We start from the raw sequence: 21,360 nt of genomic DNA, 5'->3' as shown, positions 1-21,360 counted from the left end.
TACCGTTAGTGTGCACGTAGGTACTTGCGTGTAGGTTGTACAGATAGGGGCGTGGGTGATTTATGTTCGTAGGTAGACGTACTGTGTGTGTGTGTGTGTGTGTGTGTGTGTGTGTGTGTGTGTGTGTGTGTGTGTGTGTGTGTGTTGCCCGGTCGCCTCCACCATTAAGGTGTCCACCTGCTATGGAACTCTATCACCGCGTGGACCATCACGCCTCTGCTGTACAGACCGCAGCCACTATTTTGTGCTGCATCCCGTCGCGTCCGCCTCGCTCCGACGCCCGCAAGGAAGTATGGAGTGAAATCCCAATGTCCCTGTTAGCTGCCCGCGCATACTCTTATTCACTCCTTCACTTCATCCCTCGCCAGGCATCGTTTGTCTCTGTTGTTTCTGTTATTATTCCCCGCGTTTCTTCCTTTCATTTTTCTGTCATTTTTCAATCAGTGTTTTTACTTTTCATTGTTTTTCCTCTTTGTTCTTTTTCTTTTCTTTTATTTAATACTTTCTATAACTTTTTAAAATTTCTTTATCAGTCTTTTCGTTCTTTCATTGTATTAAAGTCGCTGTTTCAACTATTTTATTTATCTTCTTCATATCCTCCTTTCCTCCTCTTTGTTTCTCATGACATTCTAGTCATGATTTCCACTTTTTTTTTTATTTCCTGTTCTGCTTTTATTTTTCCATCGATTATCGAACATGTACCTGGATGTAAAGTTTTACGTCGCACTTCGCTTCTCTCACCTCCTTTCTTTATACAATCTTTCCATACTTCTGTCGGTTTTCCTTCTCATCACTTCCTCATATCCTTCTTGACAATTTCCATTCCGTGTTTCCTTCTTTCGTATCCTTTCTCACGTGCGATCCTTTTACTTCTTTCTACTCCTTTTTTATTTTTTTTCCTCCTTTAATTTCTCTCCTCCATCCATGTTTTTTTGCTGTCTTTCCTGGCCCTTGACCGCTGTGAGTCCACGATGATCTATAAATCTTATTGTTTATTTTAGTAATCTAAGTCAAGCGTTCACAGAACTTCATAGTTAAGGAGCAGCTTTTGTTGCGGTTACTCTTTGATATTTCAATTGATACTACTGTAGACTGCTGTGTTCTTACGCTTTCTGAATTTTATATTTTGTGGTTAATCTTGTAAAACTATGGTCAATAAACCACTACTACTACTACTACTACTACTACTACTACTACTACTACTACTACTACTACTATTACTACTACTACTACAACAACTACTACTACTACTACAACTACTACTACTACTCTTGCTCTGATCTTCATCCGGTGACTTAAACAACGACCATGATGCAGCAAATGACTAGTCACCAAGGAACGGGAAACAGTCAGGCAGGAAGAAGAGTGCAGGGAGATGTGTGAAGATGTAGGGATGAGAGTACATGAAGTGTGAAAGAGGGACAGAAATACAAGGATAAAATGTAAGTCTGGTAGGAAAGTAAAGGGAGAGTTATATGGCGTAAATGGAAGGGAGAGAAGGGGAGTATGGAAAATGTGTATTAAGTGTGAAAGAGATATAGTGATACAGAGATAGGAAATAACTGGTGATGTGAAGTGAAGAGAAAGGTGTATGGACTAGAAACGAGGCTAAGAATGGAGGTATTTAGGGAATATGTGATGAAAAACAGTGTGTGTTAAAAGAGACGCAAGAGACAGGGGTGTGTGGGGCGGCTTTGAGAGGAGGTTGTGATGAGTGTGAGGCGTGTGGGAAATGTGTAATTCATCGGCCAGGGACTTGTTTGGGAGTGTGGGTAATGAGTGCCGGAAGTGGAGAGTGGTGGGAGGAAGAAGGTGTCTGTGTAAAGTTACTTGTGGGATTAAACAAAAAATAAAGACACACACAGACACCGCCCCCCTTCCCACACACAAACACACACACACTTATACATGGAAAATTATATACACGCCAAGTAATTGAGGAGTGAATTACAGTTCGCCATTGAGAGGAGTATGGCGTGTTGATGATCGAGGAGGCAATAAAGAAACACTTTAGAGGTGAAAAATAATTTCATTCAAACACATTTCCGTCATATAACTCCTCGTAGCAGCAGGAAAGGCTCCACAGCTGACCGCATGACGAGGCGTCTCAAAGGAGGCGTCTCGTCTTGATAACGTCACACGCCTCGTGAGACTCGCCTCGCTGCCCTCACGAATCGTGTCGAGACGAATGTTTTCACTGCAATTTAAGGCAAACCACCATGGCAATTCGTATTTAGCGTGATTGAAGATAATTACCATATTTTAGTCGGAGTATTATCGGCGAACCATCAGAGGGTGCATGAGGTACTGTGGGATAGGGAGAATGCACCACAAGGAAACATCCACAACCTCTCACATTTTTTTTTTTCATTTCTTTTGAGTGATTGTATTTTTTATATCGAAATTTCATCTATCAACACGTCACTTCACGCTCACTACACACATCCACCCACCTACTCACCTATCTGCCCACCCACCCCCACCCACACACTCACACACACATTTACTCACCTACCCACCAACACGCACACACGCACATACACATTTCGTCTTCAAGACTTCTCATAAGTCAAAATTTAATCAATGCGGACATTATTTTGAGCGTGTGGGTGTAATTGCGAGTGGTTCCAGAAGGAATCAGTCTGCTCTGTTGGTGAGGTTGAGTACGAGTTTCATTTCCACAGCCTAACCGGCGTACGCTTTTGTGAGTCATATTTAAATTACAGGCTGTGGACGTAGTAGGTACGCATCCTAGGTCATTACTCATGTGTGCATCACCATCACGGTCGCTGGAATCAATCAGTCACAGGGAGCCTTTGTGACGGGATGGTGTAGTGGTGGTGTGGTGAGTGGAGCTCTCCTTCTCACAAGTTGGTGCCACGTCACGCAATGGTTTGAAAAATACTCATCGTCATGCCCTGACGTTATCATCGCGTGCACGCATGTTACCGCTTTCCCAGCTAAACTTTTTCCCCATTATTAACTCGTGGTTTTGTACCACAGCCTCCTAAATAGTTTTAAGTCTATAAATTGCAAAGAAAAATAGCAATATATTATCTTTTTTTCTTCTTCTTCTAAGTGCCCATGCAGACGACATTTCACAGTGCTCTGGGTGGCAAATCAGGGCGGCTACCGCTGTACAAATATTAAGGGAGCTACATGGGAGCTGCTTCCCGACTCTCGCAGTGGGGTCCTTAGAACAATTCTACTCTGGCCGGTAGCAGCGTATTGTTAGTTGTAGCACCATCATCAATCTCACTCATTCCACCGCATGCCAAAACACCCTCCTGGCCTCACTCATCTGCGTCGGCTGTGAGGCTCCTGTGGGGGTCCGTGGAGGAGCTGTGGGGACTTGTGGGGAGCTGTGGGGACCTAATGGGGATGGGTTAGGCCAGTACCACACCATTCTGGCTGGTTTGAGGTGTCTTGACGTGGGAACACATTTGCTCTGATTCATCTCGATGGACGTGCGTTGTATGATTGCACCTGCTTCATTTGACTCTTATAACTGGAATACTCAACCCTCATCACCACGAAAAAGTAGTTTTCCATTAAGTAGAATTGTTAGTTATAGAATCGCAAACCAGGCACACACACACACACACACACACACACACACACACACACACACACACACACAAGGCCTCCAGTCACGCAAAACGTTCATCCGTAATTCCCACACGTCCCTGCTCAGAGATCCCCCCCCTCTCTTGCCTCACATCCCGTCCGCCGCTGCTGCTCCTCATCTCCCCGGTGACACTTTCCCTGTAATGTTCTCTGTGCTAACGCCACCCCCGTTATGCTGCTGCTGGTATATATATATATATATATATATATATATATATATATATATATATATATATATATATATATATATATATATATATATATATATATATATATATATATATATAGAGAGAGAGAGAGAGAGAGAGAGAGAGAGAGAGAGAGAGAGAGAGAGAGAGAGAGAGAGAGAGAGAGAGAGAGAGAGAGAGAGAGAGAGAGAGAGAGAGAGATCATTCCGTTATCATCAGATATTTTAGTGGTATAGACTAAAATCACATACCCTAGGAACTAGCAACTCTGTATAGCCTCAAGCCACGACGTCCTTCTTGTTCTTGTGTTACCTCAGTATTTAATGACCGTCCTGAATCTATAAGGAAAAAAATCCTTGCCAGAGTGGGTGGCGTCCTTCGCATCCACCTTTCACTGCTTCTGCTCAGTACCCCACTTCAGTCTTTGTAGGCGGGGAAGGTGTCATGTTTAGAACATAGTAACATAAGAAAATACGGGAACCTGCAAGAAACCACCTGGCCTGCACGTGGCATTCCCTTTATGAAGCATACCTACTTATCTCCACTTATCATCACCATCCATGTATTTATTCAATCTTTATTTGAAGCTCCCTAAAGATTCAACACATTATTGAGTATATTCCATTTGTCTACCACTAGACACTGAGGATTTTGCTTATTCCAGCTTTGTTATATTCTTTGCTACACAAACTAAACCGAGAGCTCAGTGAATCTTATGCAAAGAAAGTGAGTGATAAAAGATGAACAATTACCAATGGATACTGAAACAGACGTTGCAAGACTGGGAATGTTGTGGCCAATCTTGATGGAAACGAACAAGAGACTGAGTGATAATGGTAGGAACACAGGGAACTTGCTTGGTTGCATTCCTGATGACGTTTTTTTATTTGTTGGAAAGGGAAAAGATGTAAAGGAAAAAATAACGATGCTCCGTTAGAGAAAATAGAAAGTGTTGGTGTTGGTGGTGTTGATGGTGGTGTTGGTGGTGGTGGTGGTGGTGGAAGGAGAAGCGTTCCTGTAGTCTCCTTCCCGTCTTGGATGCTGCCTTCTGTGTTCAGTTTGTCAGTGGTACTGATAAGAGATGGATATTTTTTTTTAACGCCTCATCAAGTTTTGCTCACCACCACCACCACCGCCACCACCACCACCACCACCACCACACGCTTTCCTATTGTCCTTTCCTTCTCTTCTAAATTATAGTGATTTTTTTGTACTATGTATGAATGTATTAATGAAAGCCAGTGGATAACGTAATGAGAGAAAATTGGGTAAAAAACGTTTAATTTAATTTATTTATTTTTTTTTTATATCTGCTGTAATTTTGTTCTTATGTATTCAGATCCAAAGAGTGTTTCTTATCGCCTTGGGTGGGGATCTTACTGTGTATGGGCCAGGTGATTTCTTTCAGATAAGGGTGAATACAAATATGTCATTCATTTTGAGTGATTTTGTTAACTGCACAAACAGGTTGTTTCTTTACCTGTAGTTTCGCTATACCTTAGAGCTTATTCTGAAACACTTGTACGCTGCATCTATACTAAACTGAAAAGCTCTAGTTAACATTTTCACACTTTTTAAGGGTCCTTTTATAGTTCCAGTGACAGATTAACAAAATTTCTACATTATTAATCGAACAGACACTCTTGAGAACTTGATTAATCATCTCTGTGGCCTTTGAAAATAGTCGTGGTGAGCGTATCAGAATATGTCCTCAGCGTTCATGCATGATGGCAACATTTTCACGCAAGAGTCATGCAATACCCTCGAGACAACATAGCTAATCTCGTTTTCCCTTCTTCCTTTTACCATAAACTTTCCTTCCCTGAGTGGCGGTTATCTACGTATATAATTGAAGTATTCCTTCCAAACAACATGAATAATTTTGTTTTCCCTCTTCCTTCTTGTAACGCATGTAAACTTTCCTTACTGAGCAGCGATAATCGGGATAATTGCAGTATTCCTTAAGAAAGCAAAGTAGCTTTTTTGTTTTCCTTATTCCTCCTCCTAACGTAAACTTTTCTTGCTGATAATTTTCTGAGCCACCTTTCTTCCTCATTTCTGTTAATAAAAGGACTTGCGATGTTTTTTATTAATTATTATTGATTTTTTTTCATAGTTTTTATATAAGGGGTGGTCTGTTTTGCATTGTGTATATAGATTATTAATTGTATTCATTCCTATGAGAGAGAGAGAGAGAGAGAGAGAGAGAGAGAGAGAGGAGAGAGAGAGAGAGGAGAGAGAGAGAGAGAGAGAGAGAGAGAGAGAGAGAGAGAGAGAGAGAGAGAGAGAGAGAGAGAGAGAGAGAGAGAGAGAGAGAGAGAGAGAGAGAGAGAGAGAGAGAGAGAGAGGAGAGAGAGAGAGAGAGAGAGAAGAGAGAGAGGGGAGGAGGGAGCAAGAGTCCCTTATGATGAAACAATCTGGCGGCATACACTAACACTGCATATCATTCGTGACTGGTAATTAATTTTAGTCCCTGAAGCCACCACGTCCTCGGTGTTTAGTTTCCGAAGCGTGTGTGCGTATGTATCACGTTATTATTCTCGATATTTTTTTCTTTTTCCTTTTATTTATTCGTTCATTTATTCATTTGTATATTTATTGATTATTTTATTTCTTCACTGCAGCTTTTCGTCATCCGTCCTCAACTGCTTCGCCACGAGTTCGCACGCTTGCTCCTCCTTACTGAAAACCTGCGCTCCTTCCCCGTAGAGTCTTGGCATCTCCTGACATTAAGACTTGCACTCTGCATGTGGTTGTGGCGTTAGTAGTAGCAGTAGTTCCACCAGTAGTAGTGGTAGATGTAGAACTGCTGCTGCTACTAGACTAGTTTTGTTGTTGTTGGTGTTGTTGTTGTTGTTGTTGTTGTTGTTGTTATTATTATTATTATTATTATTATTATTATTATTATTATTATTATCATTATTATTATTATTATTATTATTATTATTATTATTATTATTATTATTATTATTATCACTATTATTATTATCATCATTATTCCTATTATTATTATTGTTAGTAGCAGTAGTTGTAGTAGCAGTAGTGATTGTGGTGATGATACTTTCCCCACTTTTCTCTTTTCCTCACCTCATGCTAATTGTCGTCCTCATTGTGGTGGTTAATGTCAATTTGTCATCTATGCCGCCTCCGCCACCGCCGTCGTCGTTATTGTTGTTGTTGTTAATGTTGTTGTTGTTGTTGTTGTTGTTGTTGTTGTTGTTGTTGTTCCTCCACCTCCTTCCTCCCCTTCTCCTTTTCCTTTTCTTCTTCCTCTTCCTCTCCTCCTCCTCCTCCTCCTCCTCCTTCTGGGAGTTTTTAGTGCTTGACCATAGGCGGCCGCTAATACATTTTAATACCGAAAATTTTATATTGGGGTTCAAGCGAACGTCACCGCTAGCTGAGTTCGTTTCGCCAGTTAATGATCGATATTAAATTATTTTATTAAACGTTGCTGTCGGTATTGTGAGGACTGATTTATCAAGCTGTATCAGAAAATATTCTATGACGATGTTAGATAAGGATCAGATGGGAAACTATTACGTTAATACCTTTAAAAACTTTGTGGAGGATGTCATATGATGAAAAGCGTGCCTTACGCAGAGGATGCATCCATACATCCAAGCGGGCGAAGTCGTCGAGCCTGGTGGAGTTTTTACATCCAGAACCAACAAGATTCAAATGTATGATCAAAGAGTGGCCGTTCATGGACACAGGAAAAATGTCGTGTAGTGTAAAGACATGTATAGACAAGTTAAATCGACTGAGCGTAGCACTGGACTGACTCAGACTTACTGTAGCACCGCGCGTTCACCTAGCGCTGAGAGGTTTCACGAGTTATTTGTACTCAGGAATCTTCAGTCGACTGCCACCGACGGACTTAAGAAAGCGGTCTCACTCATCAAACGTACGGCAAGGATTCGAAAGTGAACTCAGGCTGACATCCATTATGATGAAGGTATTGCTGCTTCACTCGTCAGTATCACGTCATGTGCTGCATAGCTTACCAACACGGACAGCATCCCGTCGATCCGGCCAATAGTAGCAGTCAGTGCAACGCTGCCATGAACATGTCTTGCATGGCGAAAAGTATCACATGGTGGATTTCACCGTGACCTTGCTTCTACAGCCGTAAATATATGTTTGAAGTCGCCGACATAACCACACCATGAGACCCTCGCACTTATAATTTATCGTCTAATAACAAATAGCTACCCTAAAACAGGTAAAACAAAGGTGTGGTGACTGTAAACAAGTTATACTTATTCAAAGAAGAGAATGAAATCTAAAAAAATAAATGAATAAATAATAATAATAATAATAATATCATGCTGGTGGAATAAAAATTATTTCAAAAGAATACAAAACATCAGTAAGTCCTGCAGAAGACCAGCTGCAGTCTCTCTGTAGAGAACGAAGAAGGCTCTTACCAAAACATCAATAAGTCCTGCAGAAGACCAGCTGCAGTCTCTCTGTAGAGAACGAAGAAGGCTCTTACCTCTACATTAGTGGTTCCTAAACTATCTTATATGACACCCCACCCCACCCCACCCTTTTTTTTCTTTTGCTTCTAACAGACCTGCACTGCCACCTCCCTGAAAAAAAAAAAAAATTTGTATGAAATTATACATTCCTACAATTTACATATTATCAATATTTAAAAAAACAATGATCTTTCCTTTGATAAAAAAATAAAAAAATAAATAAATACTACTGGCACGAGACAATTCAATAAGTATTTGCTTCAGGAGGATAGAAAAAGAGTAAAACATGAGAAAAAATATAAAAATCGATTTATACAGTTCCAAAAGCTAAAGAAGAACTGTAAAATCGTGGCATATAATACTTGGAAATACTCACAACACTTTCACATGCACTGACTCCATGACATGCACAGTTTCATGAAATAAATATAAAAATAGGAAGACTTGACACACACATGATATTTCGAATTCTCATAGTCTTGAAATGTAAAGACATTTACTCCAGTAGATAAAATAAATGGGGCTGCGATACCTGCAGTCTCATAAATTAATTATGAGGAAAGCAACTGAGACGAAACAGCACACTTTTTTCATTGAGATAATCTGGTGTGACAGGAATTAGGAAATATTTGGTGATACTTAGTGCAAGCACATTCAGTGACTAGGAACAATGAACATTTGGGTATTACTACATGTGACAGAATAATTTCTTGGAATTGTATGTGAACCTGATGGAAGATGCTGAAGATTAATTTTTGTGGCCTGTTCAAAAATAAGATTAGAACCCAAAGAAAAATCGCAACAAATTTAGATATTTTGTTATTCCTATAAAGAAAATTGCATATCAAATGACAAAAAAGATTTGTAGTCTTGATTGTGTGAGTAGATGGGATGTTGAGATGGAGCAAGACCATTGATAAATTGCTGTGGATTGGTGAGTGCAGGTTTACCAGGACTTTGACTGTCTGTCATAGCAACAATAAATGCATCTATCGGGAAAGAAAACTAAGAAGAGATACAGGGAAGGAAAGAATCGTGAGGCGGTTACATCACTAAGTAAACATGCCAGACTATCGAAATGAGGAAGAGTCGTCATACTGGCAGAGACAATAGCGACAAATTAGTGTCCCTCGCCCTGACACCGAGTCCAAGTTTTCCCGCCGCTCTCAACCGCCCGTTAACTTTCATGATATAGTGCACCAGGACCACCGACGCCAGCTGCCCTCCTCCAACTGTTCACTGCCCGTTAAAGTTAATCATCCGATACACGTCCAGTACCGCCCATCGTCCACCATCCATCGTTGTCCCCACCAGTGCTTCACACCCAACCGCGATGACTACACTTCTCTGAACGTGACGCGCTCCTCCCTTCTCCCTTCCCCCTCCAGCGTTCCGTATGTGCCATCCATCACCTTAGCTTCTACTTTTTTTCCAATATAATTTCACATATTGTAAGTATACCTTTGTTTCCCACCTCCCCTCCTTTATCATCTTGTATCTTCACTCACCTGTACAGTTATTAAGGTGCACTTCCCTCCCTCCCACTTCCTTCTTTCTCCCTCCCGACCTCCTGATAAGCCTCGTAAAGTTTCACCGTTAGTACTCCGTAATTTTTACCCCCAAGACACTGCAGTACTCGGTCTCGCTGCTAATCTACAGAAGGACGTACTTGGAAGGCTTGTTATGCTGTAGACGACGGTGTACTTTTTTACGCCAGCACTCATTCCCGTCACCTGCACTTCTTTATTCCTGCCATTAAGTGTGCGAAGATAGAGGAAAGTGAGTGGCTCACCATTTTTCCCCTTTCCAAAGTTTCTCCCCATTTGCGCTTCTTGTTCCTCGTGTTGTTAGGATGGGTCAGCTGAAGGTTATGGTGCGGCATGCATGCGAATGGTGAAGGAAAATTCATAACAAAAAGGGAGAAAAAAGAAAGTTCTGAATAAAAATTTACGCAAAGAAAGTGAAGAGTGACAGTTGTGTTGCAGCGTGATCAACAAGAAAAGCGAACTGAATGCCGTAAAGTGAGTTCAAGGAAAATGAAGTTGAGAAGATGCGACTGAAAAAAAAAAGGCACTCAAGCAAACAAAGAAAAAAAGAGGAAGGAAAATGTAGACAAAGAAAAGAACCAAAAGAAAAAAAGAACAAGTACGAGAAGGTAAAGAATGACGTGAAATGCGAGAGAAATTGAGAAAGGGAGGGAATTTAGTGTTGAATGGAAGCTTTGTGGTTGACGTACCTGGTTTGTGTGGCAAAAATCCTAAGTAAGAAAGAGGTCGTCATTCTTTCGGTAACATTCCATTAAACAAAGAGAGTTACTGTAGGATGTATTCCTCTAATGTAGGATACGATCAGAAAAAGTATTATTGTGAATCTTTCGAAACTGTCCTCGTCTTCCATTCCTCCTCCATATCTCTGTCCTCCATCCCCTAGCTATGCTCTGCCCATGTTCCTTCCATATGTCTGTGTGGCCTATTCATATCTCTCTCTCTCTCTCTCTCTCTCTCTCTCTCTCTCTCTCTCTCTCTCTCTCTCTCTCTCTCTCTCTCTCTCTCTCTCTCTCTCTCTCTCTCTCTCTCTCTCTCTCTATATATATATATATATATATATATATAGGTTAAAGGTTGAAGGGGAGTTCCATTAAGTACTCAGGCGAGCGGCGAGACGGAGAAGGAAGAGAAGAACCAGGAGGAGGAGGAGGAGAAAGAGGAGAAAAGCATCTGATGCTGCTGCTGCTGCTCTTGCGTCTGCTATTGCATCTGCTGCTGGTGCTGCTACATCTGCTTTATCTGCTGCTGCTGTTTGTGGGGGTGCTGCTGCTGCTGCTGTACCTCCTTTCGTACCTGCTGTTTCTGCTACTCCTGATGTGTGCTCCTGCAGTACCTGCTGCTCTTGATGATCCTACTGCTGCTGCTGTACCTGCTGCTCTTGGTTGTGATGCTCCTGCTGGGACAAGGGATGGAATAGTGGTGGGGAAGGCAGGGAGGTGTTTAGCTCTCACCTAGTACTCTTGCTCTTCCTGCTGTTCCTACTGTTCCTATTTACGATGCTCTTGTTGCGACAAGAGATGGGATTGGAAGTAGGGAAGGCAGGGTTATGTGACGCCCTCACCTGCTGCTGTACGTTCAGTGGGTGAGACAAGGGATGGGATAAGTATGGAGAGGGTAGGGCACACTCACCTGATGCTCCTGAAACTGCTGCTCCTGCTGCTCCTCCTCCTGTTGTGGGTGAGACAAGGAATGGGATGATTATGGGAATGGTAGGGAAGTGTTGTGTGCTCACCTGCTTCTCCTGTGTTAACTGCTGAACCTGCTGTTCCTGCTGCTCGTGATGTTCCTGCTGCTCCTGATGTACCTGCTGTGGGAGAGACAAGGGATGGGATAAGCATAGGAATGGTAGGGAGGTGCTGTGCACTCACCTGCTGCTCCTGCTGTTCTTGTTGCTACTTATATTCCTACTGCTCCTGCTGTTCCTGATGTTCGTGCTGCTCCTTATGTTGCTGCTGCCCCTACTGTATCTGCTGAGGGAGATAAGGGATTGGATAAGTATGGAAAGGTTACGGAGTTGTTGTGCACTCACCTGCTGCTCCTGCTGATCCTGATGTTCCTGTTTCTCCTGATGTTCCTGCTGCTCGTGATGTTCCTGCTTTTCCTATTGTGGGTAAGACAAGGGATGGGATAAGTATTGGAAGGTTAAGGTACTGTGTACTCACCTACTCCTGCTGCTCCTGATGTTCTTGATGTATCTGTTGCTTCTGCTGTTCCTGCTCCTCGTGATGTTCCTGCTGTATCTGCTGCTCCTGCTTTCACTGCTGCTCCTGATGCTCCCTCTGTATCTATTTCTCCTGCTTTCCCTGGTGCTCCTGATGTTCCTGTGTACCTGCTTTGTTGGTGAGACAAAGGATGGGATGAGTATGGTAAGGGTAAGGAGGTGTTGAGCACTCACCTGCTACTCCTGCAGTTCCTAATGTTCTTGTTTTATCTGCTGCTCCTGCTGTTCCTGCTGTACCTGCTGTGGGTGAGACAAATGATGGGATAAGTATGGGAAAGGTAAGGAGGTGTTTTGCACTCACCTGCTGCTCATGTTGCTCCTGATGTTCCTGCTGCTCCTGATATTCCTGTTGCTCCTGATGTTACTGCTGCTCCTGATGTTCCTGCTGCTCCTGATCTTCCTGCTGCTCCTGATGTTCCTGCTGCTCCTGATGTTACTGCTGCTCCTGATGTTCCTGCTGCTCCTGATGTTCCTGCTGCTCCTGATGTTCCTGCTGCTCCTGATGTTACTGCTGCTGCTGATCTTCCTGATGTTCCTGCTGCTCATACTGCTCCTTACTTTCCTGCTGTATCTGCTGCCCTTCTGTTCTTGCTGTGGGTGAGAAAGTGGATGTGATAAGTATGGGAAGGGTAGGGAGGTGTTGTGCACTCACCTGCTGCTCCTAGTGGTCCTGATGTTCCTGCTGCACCTGAAGTTCTTGCTGCTTCTGTTGTTGGTGCTGTATCTAATGCTCCTGCTGTTCCTGCTTCTCCTTATGTTCCTGCTGTACCTGCAGTGGGTGAGACAAGGGATGGGATAAGTATGGGATGTGTGGGGAGGTGTTGCGCACTCACCTGCTGCTCCTGATGTTCCTGCTGCTTCTGATGTTGTTGCTTTACCTGCTGTTCCCTGTGTTCCTGATGCCCCTGCTGTTCCTGTGAGTGAGAGAAGGGATGGGTTAAGTATGGGGAAGGTATAGAGGTATTGTGCATTCACCTGCTGTTCCCGCTGCTGCTGAAATTCCCGTTTCTTCTGACGTTCCTGTTGTATCTGCTGCTCCTGCTGTAGGTGAAACAAGGGATGGGATAAGTAAGGGTAGGGGAAGGTGTTGTGCACTCACCTGCTGCTCCTGCTGCTTCTTATGTTCCTGTTACTCCTGATGTTCCTGTTACTCCTGATGTTCCTGCTGCTCCAGCTGTTCCTGATGTTTCTGCTTTTCCTGCTGTGGGTGAGACTATGGATATGATAAGCAATGGAAGAGAAATGTTTTATGCACTCACCTGCTGCTCCTATTGATTGGTCTTGATTTTCCTGCTGCACCTGACGTTCTTACTGCTCCTAATTTTCTTGCTGTATCCGCTGGTCCTGCTGTTCCTGGTGCTCCTGATGTTCCTGCTGTACCTGCTGTGGGTGAGACAAGGGATGGGAAGGGTAGGGAGGAGTTGTGCACTCACCTGCTGCTCCTGATGCTCCTTTTGTATCTGCTGCTCCTGCTGCTTCTGATGTTCTGGCTGTGGATGAAACAAGGGATGGGATAAGTCTGGGAAGGGTAGGGAGGTGTTGTGCACTCACCTGTGGATGTTCCTGTTTCTCCTGATGTTCCTGCTGCTCCTGGTTTTCCTGCTGCTAATGATGTTCCTGCTGCTCCTGCTAGTCCTGATGTTGTTCCTGCTGCTCCTGCTAGTCCTGATGTTCCTTTTGTTCCTGTTGTGGGTGAGACAAGGGGTGGGATCAGTATGGGGCGGGTAAGTAAATGCTGTTCACTACTCACTTGCTGCTCCTGATGTTTCTGCTGTGTTGTTGAGACAAAGGATGGGATAAGTATGGGAAGGGTAAGGAGGTGTTGTGCACTCACCTGCTGCTCCTGCTGCTACTAATATTCCTGCTGCTCCTGATGTTCCTGCTGCAGGTGAGACAAGGTATGGGATAATCATGATAAGTATGGTATGGGTAAATAATCAAGGAAGTCTGGTGTATCCTCATGTTGCTGAAGGAATCAAATTGGTGGTCAGTGAATCTACTTTTTATGGTGGGACAAGGGGTGGGACAAAGGTGGGGAAGGTTGGGGAGGTTGGGGAGGTGCTGCGCACTCACCTCCCCTACTCCCCTGGGCAGCTCCATCACCGTGTTGTGTGTTTTTAAGCACACATGATGATGCAGTGGATGCTCTTTGAAGTTTTTTGTAAGTTCCGAGTGGGGTTCGAACCCATGCTTCCCTCACACCAATCTTAAAGTTCATCACTCTACCACTGAGCCACGAGGGCCCAACATAATTTTTGCAAAGTTAGCCTATTTCCCCATATTGTGTTCACACCGCAATATGTATTAAAGAAGAACTGCTGTGTATTATAATTATTTTATTAATACATTATGTATTAATGTGTTTAGTCTCAGGTTTCAATCATGGCGTCCCACACTTAGAGTTGCCAAGACCGCCACTTTCTCCGCTGAGCCCTACATGGCTAGGAGTAAAGAAGATATATTTGAATACAGCACTTCCCTGTCTGTGGATATGCCGCGCCGAAAGTTCAGTAAGAGTTACTGCTGTCCATTTTAATGTGAGTGTTCATTCTCACAAGGATAATTAGATCAGCTGTGGTACTGTGGAGTGCTGTGGGAGTAACAGTCATGGAGAACAAATAATAAATAGTAGATAAGGTCAAGGAGCTCTAAAGCGGTCAGCGATCCTTGGGTCTTGAGCAGCTTGTGGGAACCCTCCCCTGTGTTGTGTTGTGACTGGCATACTGTATTTCCTTGCAAACATTTGGCCACTCAGCAATAACATGAATGAAGATGAAAATATTTCCATGCAGTAAGTATAATGACAGCCTGGCAATAAATACAACACTTCATGAGTCACAGTATTACATTGTGAAGAGATGAAAAACCACAATAACAGTACAAGTAGTTACCACAGTACTCACTATCTGCCAGGCTGTCTGTTACATTAACACAACAAAACAGCTTATCATTCACTGTAGCAGGAGCGTTGCATGCCGCAGTGTGCAGATAAAGAGCGCCACAGTGCTAAACTATCACATTTTTTAATGGTGGCCCACCACCACCACAACACACCTCTACACCTGTCCATTCTCCAGCACGAGCGGGACTCAGCGCACCAGCAATTCAGGTCCTGCAATGTAGGAATCAAAGTTGGTACTTGAAGATAAAAAATAACTAAATAAAATTAATTCCTTAAAAGATGTGTGTGTGTGTGTGTGTGTGTGTGTGTGTGTGTGTGTGTGTGTGTGTGTGTGTGTGTGTGTGATTCACCTCCGGTCGTCTCCTGGTCACCCAACCAGCTATTCCCCTACGGAAAGAGCTCAAACTAATAGTGACCGATCTTTGGGAAGGACTGAGACCACTTACACACCACACACCGGGACAGTGAGGTCACAGACCTCGGGTTACATCCCGTACCTACTTGCTGCTAGGTGAACAGGGACTACACATTAAGAGGCTCATCCATTTGCCTCGCCACTCCCAGGATTCGAACCCGGGCCTTCTTGGTGTGTGTGTGTGTGTGTGTGTGTGTGTTTGTCTATATATATATATATATATATATATATATATATATATATATATATATATATATATATATATATATATATATATATATATATATATATATATATATATATATATATATATATATATATATATATATATATATTCATTCAATATTTTGAACAATAAGAGGAGAGATTAACTATCCATTATGTTTTCCATAACATTAATATCGTAAGCCAGGAAAATCAGTTTTAACCTTAAGTATTTTCAATACTACTAGAAATTTGATGCAGTCAGAAAACAGGTATATTGATAAAGAAAAGTAAAAGGTAATCTTGCGAACATGAGAAAGCGTCCACGGGAATTCCTCTAAAGTTGTAAGTAGCAGCTCAAGTTTATTATGCAATCACTCCTATCCTCATATTAGATGTGAGGATAACGAAGGATTTACAAGTGATGGGAAATATTCCTTACAAGGGAAGTTTGATGTAACAGTCCTTATAGAGGCGAAGGCTGGAGGGAGTCCGACAAAGATCTTCAGAAGGCAACTGGGATATAATTATCAAGGGTGACACAAACGAAATCCTTCAGGCTGATAGTCAGGACAGGACAAGAGGAAACGGGTTTAAGCTTGATAACGTTTGATTTTAGAAAAGCGACGGAAAGAAACTTGCTCTAAAGTGAAATGGTAGATAAATAGAATGCACTCACTAATCAGATTGTTTGTGGAAAGAAGAATATTAGATAAACTTTTAAGATAGGTATGTTGTATACAGGGGCTGCCTCGCGTAGGCCTGATGGCTTCTTGCAGCTTCCCTTATTTTCTTATGTTCTTATATTTTTAAACGAACAGAGAAAATTAATCAAATAAACAATCTTAAATGAACAAATAGAAATTAACTGTAGAAACCAAGATTGTAGTAGTTACAGAATAAGGAAGAAAAGATTGGGTGAAAATGATAGGTGTAGATAGTTATGTTTAATACACGGACTGCCACGTGTAGGCCTCATGACTTTTCCAGCCTCCTTTGTGCTTTAATGAACAAAAGGTCAAAGTATAGCGGTACAAGGATAGATAATTTGTGGGGAAAAGACGAAAGTAGGTAAGAGCACCAAAGAGCAAAAGCAAAATATATTACTGAAATGGTTTGTGAGAGAGAGATAGAGAGAAGGGTAGGATGTGTGTGGCTGGAAAAAAAAAAAAAAAACAGATAATAAATGAGAGAGAGAGAGAGAGAGAGAGAGAGAGAGAGAGAGAGAGAGAGAGAGAGAGAGAGAGAGAGAGAGAGAGAGAGAGAGAGAGAGAGAGAGAGAGAGAGAGACTTATGACCTCAAGAGAAGACGATCTTGGATAAAATAACAAACCAAATTTAGTATATACATACGGTTCTGAATCCATTTATCTATGCATTTTTATACCTTACCATTCATCTGTCTATCCATTTATTTCTCTATCTATCTATCTATCTATCTATCTATCTATCTATCTATCTATCTATCTGTCTGTCTATCTATCTATTTATCTGTACATCTACTTATCTATCTAACATGTAGTAGGTTTTTGTACTGGAAAGTAAAAGATTGTTCACTGTCAGGTAAGAAAAATAAGATAAATGAAGGAATTAAGAAGGGCATTCAAGCAAGCTTTGAAGCATGTAAAAAAAAAATAAATAAATAAATAAAAAGAGGCTTAAATTAGAGCTGATAAGTTGTCAGATTCTCTATATTACAAGAATCCTAAGTTATTTTAGAAAGAGGTAAGAAAAGTGAAAATTAATAAAATGTTTCTTGGTATGAAAATATATGGCGAATGTCATCTGAATTGTATTACTGAAAAGTTTTCAGATAAGTTTAGAAAAAAATATATGATGACTATAAATTTCAAGATGTATAATTTGCTGAAAAATGATGTTCGTAAGGGTGACATAGTGGGGATTATGAGTAGTCAGGATGTGTGTGTAGCGATATCTAAACTTAATTGTGGTATTGGTCCTGATAATGTACATTTAAATAACTTAAAATACTGTACATATGATTTGTTAAAGCTACTTGCTGGCTTATTCTCCGCTTGTATCGTACATGGTAGGTTACCAAAGAAAATGCATTTTGGAATTATGATACCATTGTTAAAAGATTAATATAAAGACTGTTCTTGTATTAATAATTGTAGATCCATCAATTTGTCCCCGGTGTTATTAAAGGTATTTGAATATTGTTTGCAAAACAAAATTACAAAGGTTGAGTTGACCGATAGGCAGCATGGTTTTAGAGTAAACTATTCTATTGCTCCTGCTTGCCTAGTACTTAAACTGTGTTAAGATATATAAATGAAGGATCAAATGTGTATGGATGCTTTCTAGATTTTTTGGATAAAAGCGTTCGATAAAATGAATAATTTTAAACATACATATGATCACTTGTGTGGATAACGTGGTGGTGGTGTCGCCCTCTGATAGTGGACTCCATAGGTTGGTAAATACTGTGGTCACTGAAGTTAAGGCGCTGGATTTGTCTATTAACAGTGAAAAATCTGCATGCATGATATCTAAATTCAAGTCATTATGAAGGAAATGCTAATATATATTTGGGAAATGAAACACTGAATGTTGTTAGTGAGCAGACATATCTGGGTTATATAGTAATTTAAATATTATAAGACGTAGAAATAACTTTTATAGTGAGCTTAAATGTATTTTGAAGAAATTTAGTAATACCAGTTAAATTGTGTTTTCAGGGTTGTTTACTTGTTATTGCTTGAATTTTTATGGTGCTGAATCATGGTTTCGTAAGAGGAAGTCATTTGTACCACTGAAACAGTTCGCCGTTGGTTATCATAAGACCATTAAAAAAAAAAAAAAAAAATATTATGAAAGTGACCACAGTGCGTGCAGAGATGATATTTGGATATATAATTAACTGGTTAAGAATAAAGTCTTTATACAGCACACTTACAAAACCATGCATGTTTATCAATAAGGTTTGTTATGACATGTTACACAGTATTTTCAATTCTTATGATTTTAAGAATCTTTTAGCTAATGATATTAGTGCCATAAAATAAAGAATTTTATTTGTATAAAACCATGAGCCAACATTGCGCTAAAGATATGTTACATATTTTAATTATTTCATAATTCTAATTATGTAAAAAGCAATAACATTTTTTTTATGAAATAGATATATGGACTGGACTGGAATATCGACCTATCTATCCATCTATCCATCTATCTTTCTATCTATCTATCCATCTGTCTATCTATTTATCTATCTGTCTAGCATATATATCTTTTTCCATCCATCCATCTCTCCATTTCTTTACCAGTCAGTCAATAACTCAGCCTATTAATCATTCCATCTACCTACCTATTTTTTTCCCTGTCTGTACGTATATCTATCTGTGGGTCTCTCTACCTGTGGTACTGTGGAGTGCTGTGGGAGTAACAGTCATGGAGAACAAATAATAAATAGTAGATGAGATCAAGGAGCTCTAAAGCGGTCACCGATCCTTGGGTCCTGTTTCTTATATATATATATATATATATATATATATATATATATATATATATATATATATATATATATATATATATATATATATATATATATATATATATATTGTATCATTATTGCGTAATGATTATTGCAATGACGTTACACAGAGTTGTGGGAATCAAGTGATCTGTGTATAATTTGTTGCATAATTTTATCCATGTTAAACAAGCATTGCACATGTAGTGTGATTCATAACTGGTGAAACACTGTAGTGATAATATTAAGCAAGGTCGTACTTACGCATGTCTGCTGTCACTCGGGATTACGTATGATTGAGTGTTGGGTTCTGTTATTATGTGTTATTGTATCTTATGTGTTATATGTTTACTGTATTGTTTCGGACTTGAGATATCTGTTGTAACATTGATGTAAGTTTCGTGGCGCTGTTGCGCATCTCAGACGTCTCTTGACTAGTGAGTTGTCTTGTGGGTAGGGGAGTGTGAGGATGGCACTGTCTGTCTGTCCGGTCACTGGCTCGCCAGCTCGTCCCTGATCCTATTTAGTGGTGTGACTGACCATGGATTGCTGGCTACATGAGTGCTGATACTACTGTGAATGCCTTATGGGTGTTGTGTGGCAAGGATGGTTTACGGGTGCAGGGCCAGGGAGCTGTTGTGATGTCTGTTGCTGCTTGCCCGAGGGTGTTGGCCGACACTAAGTTATTTGTTATGTTGTGATAATACATTATTAGTCTGCTCATATATAATTCTATTCAGTTAATTGGAGCTCTAATCTATTCCAGAATCTGTGTACCATGAATTTTGAGTTTGCTGTTAGTGTTGATTACCGATCATTGATCAGTTGAGGCTCATTAAAGGTAGTTCGCCTTATGGGGAACTCCTCACCGGAGGTACGATGATTGAGGCCACAATGTAGTAGCTTCATGTTTCCAGGTTGACACACTGCAGCGGCTGACTACAGCTGCTCTGAGAATCTTGGATTACATGAGTAGCAAGAAATTTACAAGAATATGTGTGTGTGTATACTTATATAACAATTTGTTTCTCTTTCTTGGTTTGATGAAGTCGTTCAGTACTGATAGACCTTACTTTAGAGTATTCTTTTCTTAATCTGAAATTTTCTCATTAGTAATTGTTGGGATAACCTGTGAATGATGTGTTATCATATATTTAGCATATGTTTGTGTAATGTGATGATACGCTTACCTCCCTACGTTGAATAGTACATCTACAATAAAGGATCCGGTATACGGCGGGCCTTTCCATCCCCTCGGACGAGACAATTCAACAGTGCAGTGCCATGGAGAAACTAGTCAAGGAACGTGCCGCCGCAAAGCGAACCTTCACGAGGAAGGCCAACGTCCTGAAGACCAGACTCAGCGCTGGAGACCCAGTCGACATACGACACCAGTGGGTTCACGAAGCTCAACAAATAAATGACCCGGACAACCTTTTACAAGTGTTCATTGACTTGCTTTTGAAGGAGAGGGATGTGTGCGTTTACTTGGAATCTGACATCCGTTCCAACCTTCAGAAGGCAACATTTAACGCAACTAATGTTGATTATGTAGGTGAGACAAAAAGTGAGCCTTGTGAACTGATAAAAACAGTGAAGGAATTGAAGTCCTCTCAGTGCCTCATTGTGGATTGTCTCAACACCATGACTCAATTAGTGTTAAACTCTCAGCCAGGAAATAATGGGAACTCTGTTCAGGTTAAACCTGTAGGAAAGAGATGCGTGTATCATGATACGGACTTGCATCAGACAGTAGACTGTAATAAGGCAAGGCGCACATTGAGACGCAGGGCAGCACAGAGCAGGGCAGACGCAGGGCAGGGAAGGGCAGGGCAGCACAGCGCAGCACAGGCGTGGTGCGCACATTGAGAAGCAGGCTGTCGTCCTGTGCGGTAGTGTTGATCATGGCTGTTGCCAAAAATTACTTTGGAAACCTTAGTTCCGATTCCGACTCAGAAAACGAGTTCGAGAAAGTAATGTTATTATATGACATTTGTAGAGCAAAGAGGTCAGTGTGGAGGAGTGAATACATGGAGAAGAGGAAAACACATGGAGAATTTGCCCATAACTCGTCCTTATAAGTTCCTCTCATATAATCAGGATGACTAGTGTCATACAGCACTCTTTGATGGCGAACAGCCTCTATGAGTTGCTCCGTGGACGACATTGTGAGTACTAAAGAGTGAGTTGCTATCAAGCTGCGCCGCACGTGGCACAGGAAACTGCGTTCGAACGACTGCGTCGCGCAGGCCGACACAGGTCTGCATCTGTGCTGTGCT

The 21,360-nt window shown here is 41.3% G+C and overlaps 1 long non-coding RNA gene across 1 annotated transcript; it reads right to left on the bottom strand.

Annotated features, from left to right (window-relative positions):
- Window positions 1-10,968: 10,968 nt before the first annotated feature.
- Window positions 10,969-14,296, bottom strand: LOC135093354 (uncharacterized). Its single transcript, XR_010263321.1, has 2 exons — window positions 13,324-14,296; window positions 10,969-12,978 (listed from the first exon to the last, which is right to left on the bottom strand). It is a non-coding gene; the product is annotated as an uncharacterized LOC135093354 (long non-coding RNA).
- Window positions 14,297-21,360: the final 7,064 nt, after the last annotated feature.

Source organism: Scylla paramamosain, chromosome 42 (assembly GCF_035594125.1).
Source record: "Scylla paramamosain isolate STU-SP2022 chromosome 42, ASM3559412v1, whole genome shotgun sequence".
Taxonomy (NCBI): Eukaryota; Metazoa; Arthropoda; class Malacostraca; order Decapoda; family Portunidae; genus Scylla; species Scylla paramamosain.
Note: the sequence above shows the minus strand (reverse complement) of the source record. Positions and strands in the feature narration are given on the sequence as shown.